Here is a 22,516-nt window from a genome sequence, read left to right on the forward strand (position 1 = left end):
ATCAGAATTCGGACTAACGACACGAAGTGTATGATCACGTATCCACGTTTTCATTCACCACACAATATTGCAAATTCTTTTTTTTTTTCTTTTTAAATAACTAACTACAACTAGTAGAAGAATAAATTTAGTCAATATTCAATATGTTTTCTAGACCAAGTCTCTGACAATGACGTCAAAAATTTGTTGTGAAATTTTAATTGTACTTGCAAGTGCATGAACCGTACCAAAGTTTAGCAAGAACGAGATCGAACCCACGGTGACTTGTAAAAATATAGGAAACCCATTAAATATAAACCAAATAGATTCTAATCTAGTTCAGAAAAATGAGTTCTAAAATAAAATAAGAAATTAAGAACTAAACAATCAATTAATCAAAGCAATAAATAATTAATTTAATAAACTAATCACAATAAAAAGAACTAAAATAAACTCTAAAGATGCAAATTAATCTAAACAATGAATAAACTACTAATGGAGAATGAACTAAGGTTTTGGAATCCAGCTCATTAATTCATAATGATATATTTATGATAATTGACTCTTACTAAGCATCTACATGATAATCTATAAATCAATCTTGTTATCATGGAAAATATTATTGTTGAAACTTCTTTTGTTTTTAGAAAATATCTAAAATATGTTCTTCTTCACTCAAAAATATAAAATCAAATCATCACTTATATCTGTTAAAACAAATTACAAAACATATAAGATTTTATTTTTAACAAAATTATGAATCAGGCTCTCAACAGATTAACATTATTCTAGATCATGAGAAAAATATGATTAAAATCATATCAAGAATTCTATCTCTCTCAATTAATATGAAGCAAGAACAATAGTTTGATAAACACATAAATAATTGGGGAAAAATAATATCATAAATAATATCACTAATTTTCAATGAGGTTTCACCCTTAATCTTAGTTGAAAATTTAGCTAGACATGTTTGTTGGAATATACAAACTCAAATTGAAGCTTTGGAGTTGAAGTCAAGGGAAGCTAAACAGAAGAAATCAAAAGATATTTCTAAATGACAGTGAAATTCAGTTCAAATGAAAATGAGATAAATAGTTAGAGTGCCAAGTAAATATCTTCTGTACAGTCAAGTTAGTTAGCATGCGTGTCTATAAATAGAAATGATGTAAATGTAAATATTATTCAATTCCAGTAAATGACAGATTCACATTGAATTTGCTCTCAATCCTTTCTTTACATTTCAAGTTCTCTGTTTCTCAATCTTGAAGTTACAGAATTTTACATGGTATCATCGTCCATAAACATTCCGCTGCCTTCTTGATTTTCTTTACACAATTCTTGCTTTCTTTCTTCTGCTTCTATGGCATAATCCCCTAATAATTCTTCTAAAAATTCTTCTCCTCCTTTGGGGAATCCATCTGATGATTCCTCAAGTTACTACTACCTGCATCCATCTGATAATCCTGGAGCTCTTCTTGTATCTGAAATTTTTTCTGGTGATAACTATGTGGCTTGGAGTCGGTCCATCACAATTGCTCTCACAGTCAAGAACAAAGTTGCCTTCATCGATGGGAGTTTGCCTCAACCTAGTTCTACTAACTCTCGACTTAAGACTGCTTGGTTACGGGCCAACAATCTTGTGCTTTCTTGGCTAATGAATTCCATTGCAAAGGAGATTCGAGGTAGTCTTCTTTATTTCAACACTGCTGTTGATATCTGGAACGAATTAAAGATTCGATACCTACGTAGTGATGGTCCAAGAGTATTTGCCTTGGAAAAATCCTTAAGCTCTATTTCTCAGGGCTCAAATTCAATCACTGAGTATTTTAGTGTTTTCAAAGCACTATGGGATGAATACATTAGTTATCGTCCCCTTCCAACTTGTAATTGTGGATTTTTGGAAATGTGTACCTGTGCAGTGTTGAAGAACCTTGCTGATCAACAACAAGCTGACTATATCATGAAATTCTTGATTGGTCTGCATGATTCTTTTTCAGCAATTCGAAGCCAACTATTGCTTCTTTCTCCATTACCATCAATGGGCAAGGTTTTCTCTTTATTGATACAAGAAGAGAGCCAACGTTCTTAACTAATGCAGTACATATCCCCCTTGATTCTCATGCTATGGCTGCTGCACAACCATCTACACAAACTTATTCGAATGCTGTTAAGTTCAGCAAAGTCAAAGGAAAATCAGATGTCATCTGTTCCCATTGTGGATTCTCTGGACATCTTGTAGATAAGTGTTTCCAGCTTATAGGCTATCCACCAGGATGGAAAGGGCCTCGAGGAAAGAGAATTAATTCTACACGATTGCCCAATGCAAACATTGCATCTTCTATGGAGCAAAACTTAAACAACCCAGCTATGTTTTTTTCTCAAGAGCAAATACAAAATTTGATCACTCTTGCAAATAGCCTATCCACTTCTCCTATCAATCATAATCCTGCAGTTAACACTGCCTCTACATCAGGTAATAATCTCATTTTTTGTTTAGCTAATACCTCCTTAAATCACATCTCTCCTTGGATATTAGATACTGGAGCAACAGATCACATGATCTGTTCTCCTCATCTATTCACATCCATAAAAATCCCAAACAAACCCTCTTCAGTCCATTTACCAAATGGTCACTTAGTTCCTATCAGTTTTACTGGTACTGTTAAAGTCTCCCCTGATTTAATTCTACACAATGCTCTTTATGTTCCCTCTTTTCATGTCAATCTCATTTCTGCTTCCAGGTTGACTAAAAAAAATTATGTTGCCTTGTTTTTCTTTCAATCTAAATGTGTATTGCAGGACCTCAGCAAATGGAGGATGATTGGGCTTGCTGAAGTCAGAAATGGTCTATACCACCTCATCAATTTTTCTGCTGATACACAGAAGGAAATTCCTGATTCAAACAGCTCTTTGTTGGCTAACTGATCTACCATTAGTCCTAACATGTGGCATTTTCGGTTGGGACATTTATCTTCTGCCAAACTAAAACTCATTAGTTCCATTGATTCTTCTGTAAAAACATCTCACAAACATGTTTGTGAGATGTATCCTCTAGCAAAACAAAAGAAACTGTCTTTTCCTGTATCACAAAGCAATTCCAATAAAGCTTTTCAATTAGTGCATTGTGACATTTGGGGTCCATTCTCCACTATCTCTCATTATGGCTATAAATTCTTTCTTACCATTGTGGATGATCATACACGTTTTACTTGGCTTTTTCTTATGAAAGTTAAATCAGAAACTCGAGTTTTACTAGCCAACTTCATTGCATATGTTCAAACTCAGTTTGATACTCAAATACAAACATTTAGAATAGACAATGGCCAAGAATTCAATTTGCCTTCTTTCTATCAAGAAAATGGTACAATACATCAGCTATCTTGTGTAGAAACTCCTGAGCAAAATGGTAGAGTTGAAAGAAAGTATCAACATTTGCTAAATGTTGCTAGAGCTCTCCTTTTTCAATCTAAACTGCCTTTAACATACTGGACTGAATGTGTATTGACAACAACACATCTTATAAATCGAACCACCTCATCTGTGCTAGATAATAACACACCATATGCTCTCCTTTTTCACAAATCTCCTGCATATAACTATCTTAAAGCCTTTGGCTGTTTATGTTTTGCCAGCACAATCCATACCAGTCGAAGTAAATTTCATCCAAGAGCCTCCAAATGCTTGTTTCTTGGTTACCCACCAAATATCAAGGGATATAAAGTGCTTGATCTTCTTACTCTTAAAATCTTTGTTTCCAGAAATGTCATATTTCATGAGAATGTTTTTCCTTCTATTCCAAACTTTACTCACACACCTTTTGTCTTCCCTGATTTTCCTCCAATGCATGACTTCACAGTACCCATTACTCCACCAAATCCACATTCTACAATTCTAGAAACTACTACTTCACAGAATCAATTTTCTGAAGTTCCAGAATCTATAACTTCACAAAACCCTTCTTCTACCATTCCAACATCTGCTACTTCACAAACTAATCCTATAACCTCACAAAATCTATCTTCTGAAATTCCAACACCTGTTACTTCACAGTTTAATCCTGTAATTGTAAGCCTTCGAAGATCTGAAAGAATAAGGAATCCTCCTTCATATTTGCAGCATTTTCATTGTGGTAATATGGCTCAATCTACTTCAACATCTGAAAAATCTTTCAGCTGCTGCATTCCTTCTTCTGGTAAGCCATACCCTCTTGCTCATTTCCTTTCAACACATAAATTGTTACCTAGACATGCAGCTTTTACTTCTGCTTTGTCATCTACTTTTGAACCTAAGACTTTCAAACAAGCCAATTCTTATCCACATTGGCAAGCAGCCATGTTAATTGAGATCAAAGCTTTTGAATTAAATAAAACATGGGAACTTGCAATATTACCTCCAAATAAGATTGCAATTGGATGTAAGTGGGTATATCGTGTTAAATTCAAAGCTGATGGCACAATCGATAGATACAAGGCTAGATTAGTAGCAAAAGGCTACACCCAACAAGAAGGCCTTGATTACTTTGACACATTCTCACCTGTAGCTAAAATGACAACAGTGAGAACATTGTTATCCATTGCTGCCATTAAGAATTGGCATTTACATCAACTTGATGTAAACAATGCCTTTCTCCATGGAGATTTAAATGAAGAGGTCTATATGCAACTACCACCAGGGTATTCTTCACCAACTAATCCGAGAGTTTGCAAACTCAAAAAGAGCCTATATGGTCTAAAGCAGGCCTCAAGTTTTCCAAATTGTCATCTTCTCAACTTCAATTTGGTTTTATTCAAGGGAAGTCTGATTCCTCTCTATTCATCAAGCATAATTCAAACAGTTTTATAGCTCTCTTGATTTATGTTGATGATGTGATTCTTGCTTCTAATAATCTTGATGATATAGTCACTGTCAAAAAGTTCTTGCATGACTCTTTCACTATCAAAAACTTGAGAGAACTAAAGTATTTTTTGGGGATAGAAATGGCTCGATCAACCAAAGGCATAACTTTTTGCCAATGAAAATATGCCTTAGATATCTTGCAAGATAGTGGTTTTTCAGGTTGTAAACCTGTGGCATTTCCTATGGAGTCTACACTAAAGTTGAGTGCAAATGACTCATCTCCTCCTTTGACAGATCCTGCACAATACAGAAGATTAGTGGGTAGATTATTGTACCTCACTATAACTAGACCTGACCTATCCTATTCAGTACAAGCACTAAGCCAGTTCATGGCTAATCCTAGTAGCAATCATCTTCAAGCTGCTGAAAGGGTCCTCAGGTATATCAAAGCAACACCAGGCCAAGGTATTTTTCTGTCTGCACATTCCCCTCTTCATCTAAAAGCCTACTCAGATAGTGATTGGGGTGGCTGTATTGACACCAGAAAGAGCATTACTGGCTTCACAGTGTTTCTTGGTGACTCTCTTATATCATGGAAATCAAAGAAACAGCCAACAGTTAGTCGATCCTCAGCTGAGTCTGAATACAGAGCTCTAGCCTCTACCACTTGTGAACTACAATGGTTGATCTACTTGCTAACTGACTTAAAAGTTCCTCATCCACAAGCTATTTTGCTTTATACAGACAGTAAACCAGCTTCTGATATTGCATCAAACCCTGTCCAACATGAAAGAACAAAGCACATTCAACTAGACTGCCATTTAGTCTGAGAAAAATTGCAAGAAGGTTTGATCAAGATCATTCACATTCCATCCAAACATCAGCTGGCAGACATTCTAACTAAACCACTTGGTTCCCTCAGTTTCCATCATCTGATCCGCAAGATTGGAATGATCAATATCCATTCCCATCTTGAGGGGGGGTGTTGGAATATACAAACTCAAATTGAAGCTTTGGAGTTGAAGTCAAGGGAAGCTAAACAGAAGAGATCAAAAGATATTTCCAAATGACAGTGAAATTCAGTTCAAATGAAAATGAGATAAATAGTTAGAGTGCCAAGTAAATATCTTCTGTACAGTCAAGTTAGTTAGCATACGTGTCTATAAATAGAAATGATGTAAATGTAAATATTATTCAATTCCAGTAAATGACAGATTCACATTGAATTTGCTCTCAATCCTTTCTTTACATTTCACGTTCTCTGTTTCTCAATCTTGAAGTTACAGAATTTTACAATGTTCATGAAAATAAACTCTAAAATTTGAACATAAAAAAATCAAAGTAGCATTCAAAAGAAACTAAAGAAAAATAAAAATTACAGTGCTTTTAGAATTTAAACATAGCTGCAAAACTGGAGGTAGAACTCTAGTTCTTTTCTTCTCTTCCGTCCCTCCTCTGTGCGGCACATCTTTTTTTTCTTTTTCTTTTTTCTTTTTCAGTTTTGTTAGGTGTGCCCTTCTCTCCAGGCCTGTGTAGAAGTTGGTTTATATATATACACCCCAAGCCCCCAATTACGTTTCCCCATCTCCTTTTTTTCTCTTCAATCCGTTGCGTGTCTAATGTTTAAATGTGCAACACTTGTAATATGTTTAACTTTTCCATGTCGTTGGCTACAAAAAACAAGTCCACTTGGTTGATTTTTTTTTTTTTAATTTCTTTCTGTATCTACTCTTTGTAATTCTTCTCCAACTTCAATACCTTCATTAAGATAAAATAAATAAATAAATAAATAAATAAATAATCAAAAAATCAAAAATCAAAAATCAAATTAAGGTAAGAAAAAAGAAATATTTCAAGACTAATAAAAGTATCAAAATTAACACTACATAATTGTGATAATGCTTTATTTAAAGTAGTAAAAGTATGCACAATTAAGCTATTATCACACAGCAGCCCCACCATGTGGCTGGATGGTACCCGTGTTAGCTCGTGGAGGTCGTTAGAGGAAGGTGAGTCGGGTCGTGTTGCTGAGGAGTGTGCTATTGTTCAGATGCCCGAGACGTCCGGATCGTTGTGTCGTCCACTGATCAAGGCTGCTATCTCGAGCAGGGACTGTTGCCTAGTGATAACAACAAGGTTACTCAGGAGGTTGACCTTGCGCTACTCGTCAACATGTTTTACGACTTGGACGATAATGCATTTTACTACCTTCCTTAGGATACCACATCAATCAATTCGGAGATACCACCACGTTCGTTGCCCATCGATTCCTTAGCTTACGATGGGTGTTAGTCATGTGAGTATTTTCCTCTTGTATTGTGTTAGTCTAAGTTATTTATTTTTTGTACGTGCACTTAGATGTCGAGGACAATATCTTTTTTAAAGGAGGAGAGGATATAATGCCCCGAAAGTTCATTAGAAGGAATTTCTTTGGACTCTAGGAATGGCATGAAAACCTAGGAGGATTTCATAGATCAATCAATCAATTAGGTTTCAATACGTTAGCATAGTCGAATTATATGGGTGCCTTTTTGTGAAGTGCTTCTCACCCTTGAGAATTGTTTTGTTTTAGCCCTTCATTTCATGGAAGCAAATTCAACGCTATTGGATGAGATCATGGAAAGTTTGGGAAGTACAGGGTAAGGATTAGGATCTCATAGCCTATACTAACTATTTATCTTTTGAGGTTTAAGTGGGTCTTGTTTTAGGGACCCTACTTTTGTTTATGAATGATCTAACTTAGTCTTCTAAACGAATTATGCGATTATTGGTTTATATGAATATGATGGAGTTATGATTATATTGTGGGAAATAGTGGTCTAGTACATTGCATATTGCTAAAAAAAGTTATTATCATCTGTGTTTATTGTAAAATGTTAGATGCATGCTAGATACATTGCATCTTTAACTGTCATGAACTGGATATGTTACATTGTGTTACATATCCTGACGCTTCAAGTTCTGTCAAACCTCTAGCAGAGTTTGGGGACATCACATATTGTGGTAGTTTGAGTTATTTATATATTGTACATGCACTTAGATTATGAGGATGAAATCTTTTTTTAGGAATGGAGGATGTAACACCCCAAAATCAATTCATTAGAAGATTTGTTTTTTTTTTTTTTTGTTTTTTGTTTTGGACTCTAGGAATGCCATGAAAACTTAGGAGGATTTCATGGATCGATTAATCGATTAGGTTTTAGTCTGTTAGTGTAGTCGAATTATGATCCATTGTGGGGACAAACTGCCTTTCTGATTTTTTGAGACACTTATAATCATAATTAGAAGAAACGGATTGTACCCTTAGACTCGTATGAATTTTTAGGATTTTATGGTATAATAATAAGTTTCGAATTTTTCGGGTGAAAAATAGGTCAACATGAGAGTGTCACATAACACCTAGCGCATCACGTCACCAAACAACCGTCATATCGCTATGTAGGATGTCCAAATCAGCTTAGGATTGCAAGAAAATCTCTTTGGACACATGGCACCATCACACTCTTTCATTCGGAGCACACTTCACACTTGTCAAGTGAAGTACAAATGTTTAAGGAGAATTGAGTGAAACAAAGCAACCTACATGCCTCTTACAACACCATGCCTTTCTTACACATCTCTCTTTTCCATCCACCAAAAGTACACCATGTTTAGCCACCAAAGATGGTTTGAAACCCTAAATGAAACCCTGAATCCTTGTAAGTGGCCAAAACCCCAAACCCCAAATTCAAGCCACGTGGTTTTGACTTATGTTTCCCTCTTGACTTTAACTAATTTTTGGACTCTAAGAATGCCATGAAAACCTATGAGGATTCATGGACTGATCGATTGATTAGGTTTTAGTCTGTTAGTATAGTCGAATTATGATCCACTTTGGGGATAAACTACCTTTCTAGTTTTTGAGACACCTAGAATCATAATTAGAAGAAACATATTGTACCATTAGATTCGTATGCATTTTAAGGATTTTATGGTGCAATAATAAGTTTCAAATTTTTTGGGTGAAAAATAGGCCAACATGAGAGCGCCACATGGCACCTAGTGCGCCATGTCACCAAACAGCAATTATATCACTATGTAGGATGTCCAGATCAGCCTAAGATCACAAGAAAATCTCTAAAGACACATGGCACCATCACGATCTTTCATTTGGAGCACACTTCACACTTGTCAAGAGAAGTACAAATGTGTAAGGAGGATTGAGTGAAACAAAGCAAACCTACATGCCTTCTTACAATACCATGCCTTTCTTACACATCTTACTTTTCCAACCACCAAAACTAAACCATGTTCAGCCACCAAAGATGGTTTGAAACCCTAAATGAAACCCTGAATCCTTGTAAGTGGCCAAAACCCAAACCCCAAATTCGAGCCACGCGGTTTTGACTTATGTTTCCCTCTTGACTTTATAACTAATTCTACAAGCAACCATCACCTCAAGTACTTTTCCTTACACACCTTATCCACTCCATTACGCCGTGGAACACTCCTTTGACCAATCCAACTGGACTTGAACTTGAAACCCTAAGTGAAAGCCTAACCAAACCCCAAATGAGCCTAATCGGATGGAGTAATTTTGTTCTAGCTAAATGACCCCCCAACCCCCTCAACTTTTCAGACAAGCAACCTCCCATGAATTACCCACTCCCTTGATGGAGTTTTTACCTTGTGGTCAGCCCAATTGTGTATTTAAAATCACAAGTCAAACACTAAGCCTCACCTCACTCAAACACACCACTCGACAAGCCCATTTCAGCCGATCAACTCCACCACTTTTATAAGGAACCTCTCCATCGATTTTCATGCTATCAACCACTCAAAATCATCCCTTAACTTTTTCCCCTATGTCCTCAAGTCTCTCTTCATCTTCCCTCACACCTGAGCTTTTCATTGTCCTTCCTTGAGAGAAAACAAAAATGGAGGTATTGAGAAAGAGTTTTGATGCTAAGTTCTTTTGGACCTTCGAGCTTGTAAGTATTATTTTTCTAATTTCAACCTCTTATATTTTTTAAACTTTGAGTCTTGAGTTTGTTGGTAGTATATTGGATTTTTTTTTTTTTTAATTCAAAGTTTGAAGGTTGAATGATGATAGTTTGGTGTTGAGGTTCTCAATTTAAGCATGTTTGGTATGCCTTGGAAGTTTGTGGTGAAATGTTGTGTAGTCCTTAGTATTTCAATTCTATGGCGGGATGTATTGATGATGAGAAATACTTTAGCCACAAAGGGGTTACACAAAAGTAATCCTACAAACTGATGTGGTTTGATGTGATACGTCAGATTGTAAAGTTACTTTAATTAAGTAGATCTAACAGATCACATGAAGCCACATTAGTGGTGCAATTCGTTTTACAAAAATTGATTCCTAAGTACCTTAATTAAATAAAATGACACTCTCAGGTACTATTCATTTAGAAAGTGAGAAACATATTGTTGTACCGTAAAATTCTAAATATTCATCCAAGGCTAATGGTATAATTCGTTTCACCAACTTGTACTCCAAAGTGCCTTAAATAAATAGAAATGCAACTCTGTTACCATAGTGGGTTGTGATTTGATTATGCTGACAGACTAAAACCTAATGAGACAATATCATGGTAATCCCATGAGACAAGACATCATGTATGAGTCTGTTTAGGTAAGAACACATGTCACGTTTTTCAATAAACTATGTTGTCGATAAAATTATGTTTTTAATAGTAAGTCCATGTATGTCATGCATACATGTCATGCTTATTATCAAGCATGCTTGATATACTGCTGGTAGCTTTAGGAGTAAAACTTGCTTAGATTATGAATCTCATCGTGATATTCTCAACTATCATCCCCCCAGAATGGTAGAAGATGTGTTAGGGCCCAACGGAGCACCGAGACTTAGGTTGGACGACGTCGAGTAAATCTGGAAGGAGCCTCAAGGAGCTGATGGAAATGATACTCCAATCTTTGGACGTTATTTTGGAGTTGATAGTCAAGCTACTTGAGCGGCTTAGGGTTTAGACTAGATTTTCTTTTTTCTGTAACTAAGGAGTTCCGACTACAGTAGAGTGGTTGTTTTGTTTAAAAACTGGTTCGACTAATAAAGTTACTTTTGGGTATGTGTATATGAATGGAACGTAAGAATGTTTTGGGATTAGTATTCCGATACAGTATATGTTGATTAAAAAAATTATCCAATGTGATTACTGTCTATTGTTAGAAACATGTTAGGTGCATTGCATCCATGAACGGGGGCGTATGTAACTTTGTGTTGCATGTCTGATGCTTCAATCTCCCTCAAGTCCCAAGCGAAATTTGGGAGCGTCACATTCAAAATCCACCATGATGCTGCCTAGCATCCACTAATAGGAATACATTCTTAGTAGGTAAGAATGTGCTTAGGTAAGAAGCCATTATTATGTCATGGGTGCTTATGGTGCCATTATGGAGGTATTGGGTATCTGAACCGAGGGGTGTGCGAAATTTTCAGTGGCTACTACTGCAGTCGACACCCGTTCAACTCTGACTCAGACAGAGTCAAAAAATTCAGAGTTTGGATTCTAAGTCAGAGTTGCTTCAAAAACAATGGTCGGAGTCGGAGCCGATACAGACTTCGACCTCGGAACTCCGACTCCTACGTTTATACTTAATATATTTAATATTGTAATCTAAGTAATAGGTAGTTGAGTGGCCTAACGGTTGAGACAGTGTTTTGCAAACCTAAGAACCTACGCTTGAGCCCCCCCCCCCAGCCGGGTGTTTAAAACGCTGTTTGGCAAATTTTTTTTAAATAAAATTCTAAAACATCATTTTCTCCTCCTATATATTCTAAAACCCTATGCATTTCCTTTGTTTTCTCTCTTCCTCTATTTTCTCTCCTGTCCTTAGCGTCAACGTCGTTCTCTCATCTCCTCGCCACTACCCTCCTCGATGACTCCGCCAACGGATTCGTCACCCTCCTCTCCCGATATTGCATCCCCCTCCTTTCGTTACATCTACCACTCCATCGTCACCTCCACATCCTTTGATCGAACCGAGTTCGTCTCCTAGCCACTGATAAGTCTCTCTCTCTCTCTCTCTCTCTCTCTCTCTCTCTCTCTCTATCTTTCTCCAGATGTTAAGTAGCATTTTCCTTTGAGTATACTGCAAAATCCTAGTGCTCTGCATGAATATGCTTCAAAATTTTGATGTGAAACAACCCAGCTTTAAACAAAAATATTTACCAGGCTCTTGGAGAGAACCAGCGGCGAAGGAATGTCGAAAAGGACGACGCATACATACTCGAGCGAGGATGCTGTTCCAGATGGACCAGATTCTGATCTCTTTGTCTATTACAACAAGCATTGTGGTTCTCATGTCCTCATAACAGGTTCTCTCTCTCTCTCTCTCTCTCTCTCTCTCTCTCTCTTTCTCTATTTCTCTATTTGGTTCCCAAGAAACTGTTGGAAAATCAACCCTTTACGTTATGTATATTTGCTTTGGCACGGAGATAATCACTTGCTTTGGCATGGAGATAATCAACCCCTTAAGTTATGTATATTTGCTCTGGCACAAAGATTACTTCTTTTGAATGAATTGTAGTCCCTATGTAGCTCTGACGCTCTCACTCCGACTCCAACAACTCCGATCGGAGTCAAAATCCACTTTGGTTTGGATTTGGAATTCAACTTGTCCTCCGACTTTGGATGAAGTCTGGCATTGCGACTCCATCAGAGTCAAAGCCTAGCCCTATCTAAACCACACTTATGGAACCATAAAAAATTGAAAAGGCATATGGGAAGATTAGAACCCTATTGATGAGGCCAAGCTAAGGGAATCTGTGCATGCACCTAGGAGCCAATCAGGTACCAATTTGTCAGTGTAATCATTCAATGTCAGAAGCCTTTCTATTGGTTCATTTGAAGACTAACGGTTGGGAAAAGGGAAGAGACACACACCATTCACTAGGCTTAGTCACTTGGCACACATGCAATGAGAATCTGCATGCCCCTTAGATTTCTAAGAGGGAAGCAGTTATGAGGGAGTGAAAAGGAGAGGAGTTTGTCATTTCCACTTGGCGCCTAGCTTTAAGGATCCATGTGTCCCTTAATTTCCAACAGAGAAGCAATGATGAGGGGGGGAGAGAGAGACAGGTGCTCAATTTTGGCAAGAGGATGCCACATGGCGTCCGTGCATGGAGTGTCCCTTAGGGTTCCAAGATGTCCAAATGATGAGAGGAAAGAGAGTGGAGTCCGAGAGTCTGCCACTTGGCACCCCTGCTCAGTGATGTCACTTGGTTTTCCAAGGTATTCAAATGATGTGAAGAAAGGAAAGGCCAAGACACCAGGCATCCATGCAATGAATGCAGTTGTGTCCCTTAAGTTTCCAAGAGAGAGACAATGATGACGGGGAGCTCGACCTTGGCAAGAGAATGCTACCTGGGATCCATGCACCGAATGGATATTGTGTCCCTTAGGTTTCCAAAACAAAAGCAATGATGAGGGAGAAAGAGAAAGGCTCAAAATTTGTAACCATAAGCCACTTGGCACAAGTCTGTCATTGTGCCCCTAGCTGATCTGAAATATGTAATGAAGAGAAAGGGAGATCACCACTTGGTGTCCATGCACAAGCTACCTTTTGGAGTTTTGAAGTAGAATAATGATGGGAGAGAGAAATAGAGGAAAATCAGTGAAGGTACTTAAAGGACTTGCATTAATGACCATGGATACACACCCTAGACAAGGAAACCGAAAAGTCACTTTCAGAAATCCTCCCATTCTCTCCATCTCCTCTATTCACCCACACATAAAAGGTTCCGACCACTTGTTCTTCAATTCATAACAACACACACACTTGGCTAGAACTGAGATTGGTGTTTGGATTAGTGCAACCACGCCTTAGCCAAGATTTGGAGCTTGGTATGCAAGCTTTGCTCTCTCAATTTTTCTGATTTCTTGACGTGAGAAAGTGCATGGATTATTAATGGAGTTATGCTAAAAATGATAGTTGTTGGGAAGACTTAAGATTCAATGAAGAAAGGGCTAGAGTGTCGTCCATGGATTATCAAAGTTTTGTTATTAGGGTTTGGACCTCTTGAAATCGAATTCCTGTATTTTTGGGTCTTGGTTTCATGTCCCTACATGAATGCGTATGAGTTTTTCTTTCAAAAGACTTTAGAAATATCCTTGTGATGAGCCATTGTGATTCCAATCCCGGGTTCATACTCGTGTGCATCGTGAGTGAACCGAGTGGATATTTTTGAAAGATGGTGTTGGAAGGCTTAAAAGGCCACCATGGTTGAATTAGTCAAGGAACCTTTAGTAAGTGGATTCTAAGTTCCACCAAGTACACAAATTTTATGGAGTAAGTGCTAACGCCTAGAAATGTTTAATAGCTTGTTCGCCTGGCATTTTCGTCCATAAATAGGAAGTTTGTAAGTTAGCATTCAATTTACTCTTAGATAATGTACTCATGTTTTCGTGTAAATATTGCATATGTTCCATTTGTGTATATGTATAAATGTTTGGGTTTTGCCATGCTAAATCATATGTATACTGAGTTTTTTCATGATATGTCCGAACCATGTGTATATTTTGACTCATGCCTATGTGACATGTTGGATCATCATGAGTTGTGCCTTTGTTGAATATCTGAATGTACAAGCTATGCTCACATGATATGTTCTCAATGCTATGTTGCCATGTACCACGTTGCATATCATTTACATGTCATGCTATTTTCACATGCTATTATCTCATGTTTATGCAAAGTTTATGGGTTGTGCATTAAAGTAAGTTTTGACATGACCCCAATACTAAAATGAGAGAATATCCTAGCGGAACTCTCTGGTCCACGCTAGAGTGACTAAAGATAATGTAGTAACCCCTGAGTTAGCAAAGTACAGTCAATGGATTTCGAATGGGACAACAAGATTTCTAGAGCGAAGTCGTAGTGCCTAATGCTAGTACGTGCAAAAATGTGGTAAGTATGGTGAAGGCATTGCGAATTGCCTTCTTAATTGTGAACTTTTAGTGAAGCCATGTCGATCTGCCAAGAGTGAAAGAGAACTCATGGTGAAGGCGTATCGATTTGCCTGAGTGTCTCTCCTATGACATATTCACAATTGATTGAAAGGAATGTGATGTGGTGCGGTAACTAATAGGTCCACATGATTATTAGGGAAAACCATGAGGTATCCATAAGTGTTTATATTGAGTAAGAATATGTGAATGAATAAGAAATTATAAGTTGTGCAAAGAGTTATATTGTTACAAGTTCAATTGTTTTTAAAAAAAAAAAAAAAAAATTGAATAGGTGAAAAATACATATCATGAAAATTGCACATTCATGCTCATGCATCCATATTCATGTTTACCTTATGCATATTTATGTTATCTCTGTGTATGTTTGTGGCATAACTTACTGAGATTTCTCGAAATCTCATTGTCGTAGTTCCACTATCATTCTCCCGGAATGGTAGAAGTTGTGACAGGTTTAGAAAACATAGAGCAAGATGGGGGAAGCTTAAGCCCCATTGGTCGCCGGTGGTTGAAGAAATTCTCACATTCGATAATCGTCTCGAGGTAATTGATAATTTATAGAAATCATTTTGAAGTTGATAATAGAGATCCAAGAGATCTTAGGAGAAGAAGGATAATGTTTTTAACTATGTAGCACAAGACATGTAACGCCCTGGTCCTGGAGGTCTGGAGAGTTAGCTCTTATTACTTAATATCAACTTCAATATCACAACTATAAAATTCAGAAAACTCCATATAATATTAAGTCATTTGCTCAACTCAAAAATCCATGTTCCTTCATAAGGACAACAAAGAAATTCTCAATAAAATAAATTAAAAACTCCCCAAATACTCAAAAATATCCTTAACTCATAATATCAAAATAATCGAAAATAATCAATTTACTAACTATGACTCTCAAATAAGTACTTGTACCCTCGAGCACCTATTCCTCTAGGAACATCAAACATCTCTAACATTGCCTACTCTTGCTCTCCTGCAGAACCATCAAGATTATCTGAAAAATGTTTGGAGATAAGGGATGAGTTATCAACAACTCAGTAAGAGAGAACATATATTAGTATACAAACATGAGCATTTGCAGAATTCAAAATGCTGAACAAAAACACTTTTTATTTTCAGAATGCAGAGTTAGAACATGTTATCAAAAATATCAGAGTGAAAGTTCAAAAAAAAAATTATTCAAAATTCATTTGGCATAGCATAACTAAACACATCATATTAGAAAAGAATTCCATGTTTAACCCCCATGGTAGGGTTGTACAAACCCCAGCGACCAACCGAGAAGAATTAAAATGTGAATCTTCTCTTTATTATTCTTGGAGCCCAGAGTGTACACACAAGAAAGATCACGCAAAAAATTACTTTACTTCCAAAGTGGGTGCACCAGAAACAAAAAAATTGGTACCAACCCAAACAGAGGCCACAATTTTACACTCTTGGTAAGGTCAGAACGGAACAAAAATAGAAACAAAATATCATGATAGAGATTTTCAGAAATCACATCATATCATATTAGAGTACAGAACATCTTCATAACAGAACAGATCAAATCACAAAATATAATTTATGCACAAAATTTCATATTCGCTCTCTATTGCACAATTCAGAAACAAAATATCAAAATAGCTTATGGTTGCACCAGTCATGCCAGAAAATATTTTATTCTTATACAAAATTTCATGAGTAATGCAAAACAAATAACTGAGATCGTTTCAAATTTCTTTTCATAACAAAATATCCATATTTTCAAACTTGACCTCAGTCCATATTATTTTTATACAAAGTCTAGCATAAGAACCTCGCTTACCTGGACCTTTTAACTTCTCTGAATTTTCTCACAACAGTGCCAAATGAAAATCAATCGTCTCCTATTAGATAGTCACGTAATTTTCGTAAATTTATAATCAAACACATACTTCGATATTCCAAACAGGGGTCAGAGACCCGAGTAGATTTAAGAGATTCCTCCAAAATCAGAGTGTTGGGCTCCGGAAAACTAAAAGAAAAAATAGGAGTTAAACTATTACCAGCATCCTCACTGGGTGCAATCTCCCCCCCCCCCCCCCCCCCCCCCCCCCCCCCCCCCCCCCCCCGTCCGTAGTATCACTGGGCGTAAGCACCCCATCTGCATTCTCTACTGTTACAGCTGCTTCCGTAACATTAAGCTCCTGAGCAGAGGACAGTAACACCTTGGTAGTATTGACATCCTGCAGTTCAACAGCCTCACCATTCTCATTCTCAGGGATTGTAGATTTTGACGTCTCACCATCCAGCATGCTACTAGTATTGTTTCCACCAGTTGTTTCAACTTTCTTACTGCAACGACTTTTCTCACCATGCATGAATTTCCCCATGCGACAAGTCTATGTATTATGCCCCTGCACTCTACACTTTCCACAATAAGCAGGTAACGTTTCATATAAGATTTCCTATTTCCGGCTAGTTGGCAAACTAGGGGTGCCTATCCAGAAATAGGGAATAGGTTCCTTGGCCGCATCCATCTCCAAACAGATTCTAGCTCCATCCGTCCAAGTCACACAACGAGTGGGATTGTCCCTGCGTGTAAAACATCCAATAGGTGCCGTGAAAATAGCTCCATACGTAGGAATGATTCTTGATATAAGTTAGGCGGTAACCCAGGAAGCAAGATCCACACAAGGACCTTAGAAGGTTCATGCTCTTCATTAAAATCTAGAGACCAGTGAAACGCATGGTAAGCCACTCCATTAACTTCGCATGACTCACGAAACAGTGCTTTCACAAAGTCAGCCTTTGTGGTCAGCCTTACGAATACATTACGGGGAAGTTTCATGGAAGAGACCACCAGGGTAGAAGACAGACCCCAACGGCTATGGATAAATGCACGGATATCATCCAGGGAGGGTCGTTGCTGAAGGAACTTGAGCACAATGGAGAAACGGAATGGCTCAGTTGAAGGAGTGATTTCCTCTTTCGAAAATTGGAAGAAAAGTTCTCCGTCCATGAATTTTGGCGCATGGGGGGTGACGTGAAAATCAGGCAGAGGCTGTGGAATCGCCGCAGCCATTTCGGCAAAGGATTGACGGCCAGAAGCGTGGCCATCAGCGGTTGCCATGCAGCCTCACCAAGCAGCAGCGTCAACAAAACCCTGCAAAGACAAGGAACCCTAGCAAAGTAGTTTTTAGGAAGGTGATCGGAATACGAATTTTTTCCATGCCTGCCTTGCCAACAAACAGCGTAAAAGAGTGGTGGAAATGAGGTGTTCAAATGGGATGGTTTCAATTCACCGAAGAGTCTTCATCAAGGGGCTGTGGATTTCTTTTCTAATTTTCTGCAAGGCATGCCAACTAGATTGTTACCTGAATTGTCGACTCTTATTTCACTAGTTATTTCAGACTCTGACAGTTCTATTCTATGCTCAGTTTCTACTATGAATGAAGTTTTCTCAGCTCTTTCTTCTATCCTGTCTAATAGTGCTCTGGCATCTGATGGATTCGGGTTGGGTTTTTTCAAAAGTTCTTGGGAGGTAGTGAAAGAGGATGTCTTGAAAGCCATATCTGAATTTTTTGTTTCTAAGCAGCTCCCAAGATTTTTTACAGCCTCTTTTCTTGTCTTAATCCCAAAGGTTGATAATCCTTTTGGGTTTGATAAGTTCAGGCCTATTAGTCTATGCTCGATGTTTTATAAAATATGTTCCAAGATCATTGTTAATCGCTTGACAGGTCTCCTCCCACGAATGATATCGTGGGAACAAGGTGCTTTCATATCAGGAAGAAGTATCTTTGAGAATATTAGCATTACGCAGGAAATAGTTCAGTCTATTAATAAGAAGGCCCATGGTGGTAATATCATGATCAAGCTGGACATGGATAAGGCTTATGATTGAGTGGACTGGTCTTTTCTTATCGAGGTTCTTCGCTGTTTTGGCTTCTCTCCAAATTTTTGTGATCTTATCAGAACCTGTATTTCGACTCCATGGTATTCTATTATGATGAATGGCACTTCTATAGGCTTTTTTCAAGGGGCAGTGGCTTGCGTCAGGGTGACCCCCTCTCCCCCTATTTTTTTTATTATTATGCAAGAAGTTCTCTCTCGTCTCATTAAGCAAAGTGTGGAGGATCGAAAATTTGGCCAATTCTCGCAGGCCCGAGGTACGCCTATAATTTCTCATCCTATGTATGATGACGATGTGGTACTTTTTTCTAATGGTGGTTCTAAAGCCATCTGGGAGATTTTAGTTGTGCTTCATAAATATGAAAGTTGGTCGGGACAAAGCATTAACCATTCTAAATTTGCCATATACTGCTCTCAAAAAATTCCCTCAGTTTGTAAGAGTCTTTTATTAAGAATGACTGGATTTTCAGAAGGATCTTTCCCCTTCAAATATCTTGGCGTGCCTATTGTCTTGGGTCGACTCAAACAAGTGTATTTGGAAGATATGGTATCTAAAATCCAAAAGAAAATATCAGGTTGGAAAATGAAAATTCTTTCGGCTGGTGGCAGACTTATTTTATTGCGGCATGTTCTTTCTAGTATGGCACTCCATCTCTTTGCAGTTCTTTAGGTCCCGCAATCCACTATCAAAACTCTCCATCGTATGATGAGCACTATTTTTTGGGGGGAGGTAAATGGTAAGAGTAAGAAAAAATGGGTGGCCTGAAATTCTATCTATCGTCCCGTGGAGGAAGGTGGTTTGGCACTAAGAAATCTTAATGATATGCAACAAGCCCTTCACACTCGTTTTGCTTGGAATCTCATTCAAGGTAATTCTTTATGGGCCAATTTTTTAAGGGTAAGTATGTGGGTACCAAACCCTGGACCCTAGTTGACCCAACTAAGGGTACTAGGTTTTGGAAAATGATTGCTAAAACTCTTCCTTTGGTTTTGGATAACGCTAAATGGCGTCTAAAAGAATGAAACATTTTCTTCTGGTATGATAAATGGCGGGAGAGAGGTCCTTTAGCTAATGATATACCTATTGTGGATAATTCTCTCCTTAAAGTTAAGGACTGCAAATTATCTAATAATTGGGACATGGATTTTATTCTCCAGTTAGTGGGCCCGGATAATCTGGACGGTATTTTAGAGGATATTTGTAAATCTAAACCAGGTTTGGACATGTTGTTATGGACAAAAATGATAACGGACTGTTTTCTACCAAGTCGGCTTGTGATTGTGTTCATATTAGGGGTGGCACTCTTGAAGGGCATTCTTGGATGTGGCATAAAAGTCTTCCTCTGAAGATGTCCATCAATATGTGGAAAGCCTGGTATATGGCCCTGAGCGTGGATCATCATCTTCGCCGTATTAGCATTCATATTACTTCTCATTGTGATTGTTGTGCTAACAGTCATTATGAAGACCAAAATCATGTTTTGTTTGCAGGTGATATTGCTAGCACTGTTTGGCATCATTTTGGGGCTAGTCTTGGTATTCTGACCGGCCGCAAGTGGAAAGACACGGTGCAAATTTGGTTTTGCCGTGCGAAATTATCATCTCAAATTGGCATTATTGTGGGTCTTCTTCCGGTGGTTATTACTTGGAGACTCTAGTGGAGGCGTTGTTTGGCACGTATGGAGGGCCTCTTTGAAACTGCCTCTGACATCATTCATTCTGTTCGTTGGTGGATTAGTCTTATTTGTCGTGATATGCATGCTAGTTCTCACATCTCTGATTTTGATTTGCAAGTACTTGAGAGTTTGTAGGTCCAGCCTAGTTTCCCTCCCGTTCGGCATTGCAAAGCTATTAATTGGCAACGGCCTCCGGCGGGTTGGGTTAAACTGAACACAGATGGTAGTAGTTTGGGTAACCCGGTGGCCTCTGGCGTAGGTGGGATTATTAGAAACGATCATGGTAAGTTAATTCATGCTTTCTTTGTGTTTATTGGTACAAGTTCTAATAATCATGCAGAGCTTTTAGCTCTCCTTCATGGGCTCCGGGTTTGTAAGTCTCTATCTCTCAATTATGTGGAAATTGAACTTGATTCTATGACTCTTATTTCTTGGTGGAGAAGTAAAAGATGTGAGGTATGGTATCTGGAGGATTTTTGGGAAGAAGTTCTTGACATTATGAGTTCCATCACTTGTTCAATTCACCATATTTTTCGAGAGGGAAATAAAGTTACAGATTGGTTAGCCAAGTATGGGGCTTCTGGTAGTGATTCAGTTTTTTCCCACTTGATGGAAACTCCCCGAGTTTTGCGTGGCCTTATTCGCATGGACTACTTTGGGATGCCTTTGATTCGTATTATTTAGTTTTGTTTTGTCTTATGCTTGAGGTTTTGTTGTTTCTTGTTTTTATTTCTTCTGGTTTGGTTTTCTTTTGGCATGCTGGGTTGAGTTTGTACCCTAGATGCTTGATTTGTAACCACGATTTTCCTCCACCACAAGTGATGGTTATTAATAAAATTGGGGAGGGGCCACTATTGGACAGGTGACCCTAACTCTTTATTAAAAAAAAAAAAAAAAAAAACCTATTGTAATTCCTCGAAACCTAAACTTCTCATAACTATAAAATATCATCACTTCTCAAATACATCCATTTTCACTTAATATCTCCGACTAAGACAAACTCTAAATTCTTTAAAAACATTAATAGCAACTAATATAATTTTTGAAAACGACATAGGCCCATGGAAACATGCCCTACTTAATTCACCCATTCAAGATACATTTGGACTAAAAGGGTAAAATTGTAATTAATTCTCGAATCTTTACTATACTTTACGTAAGTTTTCGGGGACAACTAAAATGTTATTACTATACAAGAAACAAAGCAGCTTCGTTGTGGGTGGAAGGCAGCGGAGGACTTACTAAGAGAAGCTTCAAGCTACGGCAAGTGGTTGGGCACGGTGGCTGGGGTGGTTACGCCAGCATGATAGGCGGCTAAGCAATGAAAGAGAGAGGGGGTGATGAGAGAGAGAGAAACTAGAGAGAGGAAACACGGTGAAAGGGATATCGTGCAAGATACTCACTGAGGCAACAAGAGACGGCGACAAGGTGGTTGGGAGTCGGCGTCGCTGGACTTCCCTTGTCGTGGCTAGTGGCACTAAATGGGTTGAGTGGTACTCTATTTTGAGACTAAAAAACAAGGGTGTTTCGGTGATGCGTGCGGCAGAGCTTCTACATTGGGCGGCTAAGTGTGGGGTACGGTGGTGCAAGGCAGAGTAGTGGAGGTTTAAAGTGTGGCTCGATGGCTTTCGACGTGCATGGGAGACCTCGCATGCTGGTCAGCGTTACTAGATGTTGTGCATGGAGCTGGGCAGTTTCACATGGTGGCTAAACAGGGGTGTTGCATTGGTCGTGCATGGAGGAGGTGGGGCTTCCATGGTGGTTGGATGGTGGCGTCCATTGGAGACTTGCAGGGGTGCGGGTCAATGCAGGGGTGGTTTCCGGCACGTTTGGCTCTTAATTGTGGTGGCTGCCGTGGTTCACAATGGAGGGTAGATGCTCTAAGGAGTTTGGATCACTGAGGTCATGAAAAGAGGGCAAAGGCAACTTGGGGTTTCTTCATGCATGAGGGATGGTTGTGACGCGTATATATATAGGGGATTGAATATAAAAACCCTAGAGAGGGAAGGAAGGAAAGATATGCATTGGCAAGCCATGGAACATGTACGTGATTGAAGCATGCAGTGGGAATGGAAGTGAAACCATGCATGTCGTGGAGCTTGGAATTGTTTTCACGAGCTAGGGCTTTTTAGCCTAAAAATATTTGACCTACGT

This window comes from Juglans microcarpa x Juglans regia, chromosome 1S (genome assembly GCF_004785595.1).
Source record: "Juglans microcarpa x Juglans regia isolate MS1-56 chromosome 1S, Jm3101_v1.0, whole genome shotgun sequence".
NCBI lineage: Eukaryota > Viridiplantae > Streptophyta > Magnoliopsida > Fagales > Juglandaceae > Juglans > Juglans microcarpa x Juglans regia.